General features: G+C 41.6%; 1 non-coding gene across 1 annotated transcript; it reads right to left on the bottom strand.

The window, feature by feature from the left end:
- Positions 1 to 3,056: 3,056 nt before the first annotated feature.
- Positions 3,057 to 3,128, bottom strand: TRNAK-UUU. Its single transcript has one exon. It is a non-coding gene; the product is annotated as a tRNA-Lys (tRNA).
- Between the last annotated feature and the right edge of the window lie 2,097 nt (positions 3,129 to 5,225).

A 5,225-nucleotide genomic window follows, 5' to 3' on the forward strand; every position in this document is an offset into this window, starting at 1 on the left:
GCAAGTGCGTTTGACAAGGCGAGACGCAACCGCACTTGTTTATTGGGGTTGTCGCAATTACACATATTTCAAGGCGAGACTCAATTGCATTTGTCTCTAAGGGTAGTCGCAATTTGCATATTTTTATGATGGGGACGCAATTGCATTTGTCTATAGGGATAGTCACAATTGCATATTTTCCAAGGCAGGACGCAACTGCACTTGTTTATAGGGGATAGTAGTAACTGCATGTTTTTCGAGGTGGGACGCGACTACATTTGTTTATGATGTAATCGCAACTGCATGTTTTCCAAGACGGGATACAACTACACCTGTCTATAAAGGGTAATCGTAAGTGCATGTTTTCCAAGACGAGATGAAGCCGCATTTACTTACGGGATAGTCGCAAGTGCATGTCTTTCAAGGCGGGACGCAACTACGGTTGTTTATGGGATAATTGCAATTGCACGTTTTTTGAGGCGTCTATGGTTCTAACTGCACATTTACCAAGGCTGGAAGCAAATGCCTGTTTTCCACTACAATGGGCACATTTTGCACGTTTCAAAAGTGATCATCGGTTTGTAAGGCGGGGGATGCGGCTATAGTGGACTATAGAGGGGTAGTTTGCAATTGCACGTTGTCTAAGGCAAAATTCATTTGCACTTGTTTGTAGAGGGATAGATGCAGTTTGCATGTTTTACAAGGGGGGGGGGCAATTAAATGGCTGGACACAGCTACACGTTTGTCTAAGGGGGGCAAGGGGTCTTATTGCATATTTTTAAGGCAGGACGTAACTACATATTTTTTTGCTTTTCCTTCAAGGCGGCTTTTTTCCAAAAGAAAGGGGGTGGCACCTAGTGCAAGCAACTGTGTTTTTTTGTTTCTCCTTTTCTAAAAAAATTGTCAATGATGGAGAGTTTTATGATATGTTTTTTCTGCATTTTATTTCCTTTTTAAAATCAAGTATTTTATAATGTAGACCAAGCATCCACTTCTTGTGGTGTACACCAAAAGAAAAGAAAAAAATATGTTATTGTATCAAAATAGAACAGAGACACACGAAGAGACATAAATACAGAAAAAGAAGAATAGACGAACACATAACATGGGCGAGCATACATTGAAAGGGGGAGCGATGCAAGTCGCCGGCGTCCAGATTGACAGCCACGACGGTGAGCCTTCAGCCTGCTCTCCACTAGCGCAACATATTTTTCTTCTCTTTTTTTCTTTTTAGTGAAGAAGAACAACCACTTGTTTCTTTTGGCATAACAACAACAATTTTTTTTGCGAGGGAAAAAGGAGTGTATTGCTCAAGTAATTTGGAGTTCATCCCTACACAGCTTAGGGACATCTAGAGGACCAGACTGAATCCAGACCATGGTTCGGTCCTTCGATCTATCAAAATTAGCTATTACATGACTAATATGGTTTTGCAACCGAGAAATATGAGCCACCCTACACTCCCTTTCACCCATCAGTCTCTTCACCTCTGCTACCACCATGGCATACTGCGATCGATTCCCGCTGGTGTTGTTAATCATCTGGACGACTTGAAGGCTGCCACATTCCAATATAACTGGTAGTTGCGTCCATTGATGTGCTAGGGCTAGCCCTTCCATACATCCCGCCAGTTCCGCATGGAGGGCATCTGGGCACGACCATAGTGATCAGCAGTCCGAGAAGATGATGTCTCCATTGTGGTCTCTGAGGACCATGCCTGCCCCTGCCGTTCCATCGTGTGGATTGTAGGATCCATCAACATTTAGCTTAGTCCAGCTCTCCGATGGAGGTACCCACTTGTGGTTCGCCCCAGCTGCAGCTCGTCTCGGCACCTCTGGCTGGCCCGCTCTGTCTTGTATCACCATCTTTCCCTTGTCCCAGTCGCCCATGGGGAATTGCTGGATGCCCAAGATGGAGGTAACATAACTCTGGAGGAAGTTACGTGAGGCCTTGATGGAGGGCGCAGATTAACAACAATAATTTATCGACTGTCCCAAAACCCTATACGCAAGCAGCCTGACTCCCAAAACGTATAGGGTCAAAAGCACACAGAGATATAAATACAATTGAACAACCTAGTACACTGAACAATTGGGCCGCGCGGGGATTAAGGCCTGGTTAGGAGAACAAAAAAAAAACTAGGACAACACATGAATGAGACCTTTTTTTGGGGAGATTTTTTTATTCCTCGGTAATAGTGTTACAGTCCGTTAAAAGAAGATGTGAAATGCTATCTGAAACACGACGCAACGAACATGCGGTGCTACCTTCAGAACGGTCTATATTAGCTAAACTATGAGCAACACTATTTTGACGACGATCATTTTTTTACGAAATAAAACCACAGGGTTCCAAAAGTTTATTGATGAGTTCTAGGCACACGATGATGCCATACTTAGATGAGACGTAGATTCTCCTAAGAAAAAGATGAGACATAGGTGAGTCTTAGACAGACCCAAATCCTTTTTAGCAGATTAATATCTTTGAACCTATATTCAATGTCGGTAGGTTTTGGTGATTTGTACTAGGAACTGATTTCTATCTCACGTCTATCATGATTGTGTGTCAAATGTGCTGCACGAAATACGGTGATATTTGTTTGTGAGGGAAAATATGTATTATTGTGTTAGATGAGTATATACTTCAAACTATGTATTTTTTTTTCAAGAGTTATTGAAACGATTGCATCAAAAAATTGACGCCGGTTGTGGGATCAAACACACTAAAGATATTTTCCAAGTATTCAACCGCCAATATACTACATATTCACAGTTATAAATAAAAGGAAAAAATACTTCAAACTATGTATTATTGTGTTAGATGAGTATATACTTCAAACTATGTCTTTTTTTAAGAGTTATTGAAACGATTGCATCAAAAAATTGACGCCGGTTGTGGGATCAAACACACTAAAGATATTTTCCAAGTATTCAACCGCCAATATACTACATATTCACAGTTATAAATAAAAGGAAAAAAAAGATTGTCCTAAGTATTACAACCAGGCAGAATGTATTGCACATTCGTATAGTATAGTTATCAAAAAAGCAATCGAGTCTCAGAAAATCTGACAATTGCGCCGACCGTGGGGATCGAACCCACGGCCACGTGGTTAAAAGCCACGCGCTCTACCACTGATCTAGGTCGGCCTTTGATGCTCTTATGGTTTCACGTAACTTATATATATTGTATTAATTGAGAGACCAGGGGAGGAGATGCGTATAGTTGGGTGTCTCCATAACTTCTTAATAGTTTGTTTTTTTCCTAATTCGGCGGGGTGTCGTCCCATGTTTTTTAGACCAAAGGCTTACGCCTAGCTTTATATAAGTAAAGCAAATGATCACATAGTATGATACATATTCTCTTCACTCCTTTATTTCTCGTTCACGGTGAGCGTGCAACAAGAGCGTGCACCTTGTTGCCCGTCATGTTTCTCTTTTTTCTTCTGATGCCCCAGCCACCCGGATGGGGACGAGAGGCGGTCTCAGGCTATTCCTGGGTATAGTAGGTTAAGGGTCATCATCTTCATATCATTTGACTCGGTGTGAGAATTTGACCTTGTGCCGATGACACACTTTATGTGTTGTCGAAACAACTATCAGAGTTCACAAGTAGTGTCGGGTGGTTGTCGCTGTTACCTTCCACACCGCTATGATCGAAACAACTATCAGAGTTCCACACCGCCATGTTTGTTCCTTTCTTTTCGCCACATAGGTGGTAGGGATGATGGCAGACGATCCTATTTTGGCTTGTTCGACATGTGTGTTGCCTCGATGGATTTGAGCTTTGAGAGATGGCGATATCGTTCCGTAATCTAAAGAAGGGCTTCTAGCATGAATCTGTGGCGGACAATGGGGATCCTAGAAACATTGCTTGTAGCTTCGGTGGAACTACAATGAACGCGTTGGCTGACGAGCTTCCACCCACAAATTTTTGCATCTTTAGACTTAATGATGACCAAGTTATTTTCTACAGAACTTGATGCCAAAAGGGAGACAATGAAGCTTCAAGATGGAGTGTATGACAAGTAGCTATAGAGGTCTCGTCAAATCAAGTGGTGTCGTTTCGGAATCGACGAGATTGGATACATCGGGTAATAACTTTGGACCTAATCGCATTTTCTTTTTTCGTTTGGAAGCCAGACATGGGAAAGGAGAAGCAACACCCGAGGCTGAGTTAGACCTAAGATGATCATCTCATGACTATCGGAAACGAATCAAATCCTGCATTTTTTACCTTTAGCCCCGACATATCTGTTCTTTTAGTTAATTCAAAGGCTTTTTCATAGGCTTTTGATGCGAAGCTCTATTTTTTAATTGGAAATATATATTTTACAAGAATGATATGCTAGTTATAAGATTAATTCCTTTGGTAGACATATTTATTCTCTAGTTTATAGAGTAATTTTCCTTTTGTTGGTATTTTTTTTAATTCTATGATTGCTCCTTTTTTATTTGATGACGAGGGCATCACGATGAGGTCTCGCGAGGACAATGCTGGTGCCAAGGATGATGCACTTGCTCGAGGGGTGGTGGGTCGAGGGTTTTTCGTATTGGCCGTTGGTTGGAATGGACTGGGCCAAGTACAGAGAGAGGGGTGTGGTGGCCTACCATGGCATCGCCTACAAGTGCTCGATCAAAGCGTCTACAACTACAAGTACCAAAATTCGCCCGCAAACGCCCAGGCGCATGCCCAGACCGTGGCGAGACAACATTCAAAAGTCGTTCGCTGCATCTTGTACGTGAAACTTTATACTCCCTCCATTCTCTTATACAAGGTCATAATAAAAAATACATTTTGCATCTATACAAGGCCATCAACACTAAAGGAGGCAAAAATTAATGGTGTTTCCTCGTACTAGTAACTTATTTAATACTTGCATGCATATAGTCATAATGACAATCAATTATTTCCCTCTCATTTCTTCCTTTCATGCATGCAACGTATTAATGATCCCGGAAAAAGAAAAGAAAAGTTAATTTTTAAAATTGCCATTAAATTTTACCTTGATACGTGTAATTTGAGTTTGTGGCCTTATATAAAGGAATGGATGGAGTACCTCAAATCCATACAAACCATGCAGATATAAAGCCTACATATTACATACATATCTAACTACTAATCGTCAGAGATGTCCATTATCTTCATGCTAGGTTCTGGGTAGATGCGCGTGTGCGGCAACTCCGATTCGTCATTGGACAAACTAAAGACGAAGAGCTCACTGATCTCCGCCCTTTGCTGCCGGA

This window comes from Hordeum vulgare, chromosome 4H (genome assembly GCF_904849725.1).
Source record: "Hordeum vulgare subsp. vulgare chromosome 4H, MorexV3_pseudomolecules_assembly, whole genome shotgun sequence".
Classification (NCBI taxonomy): domain Eukaryota; kingdom Viridiplantae; phylum Streptophyta; class Magnoliopsida; order Poales; family Poaceae; genus Hordeum; species Hordeum vulgare.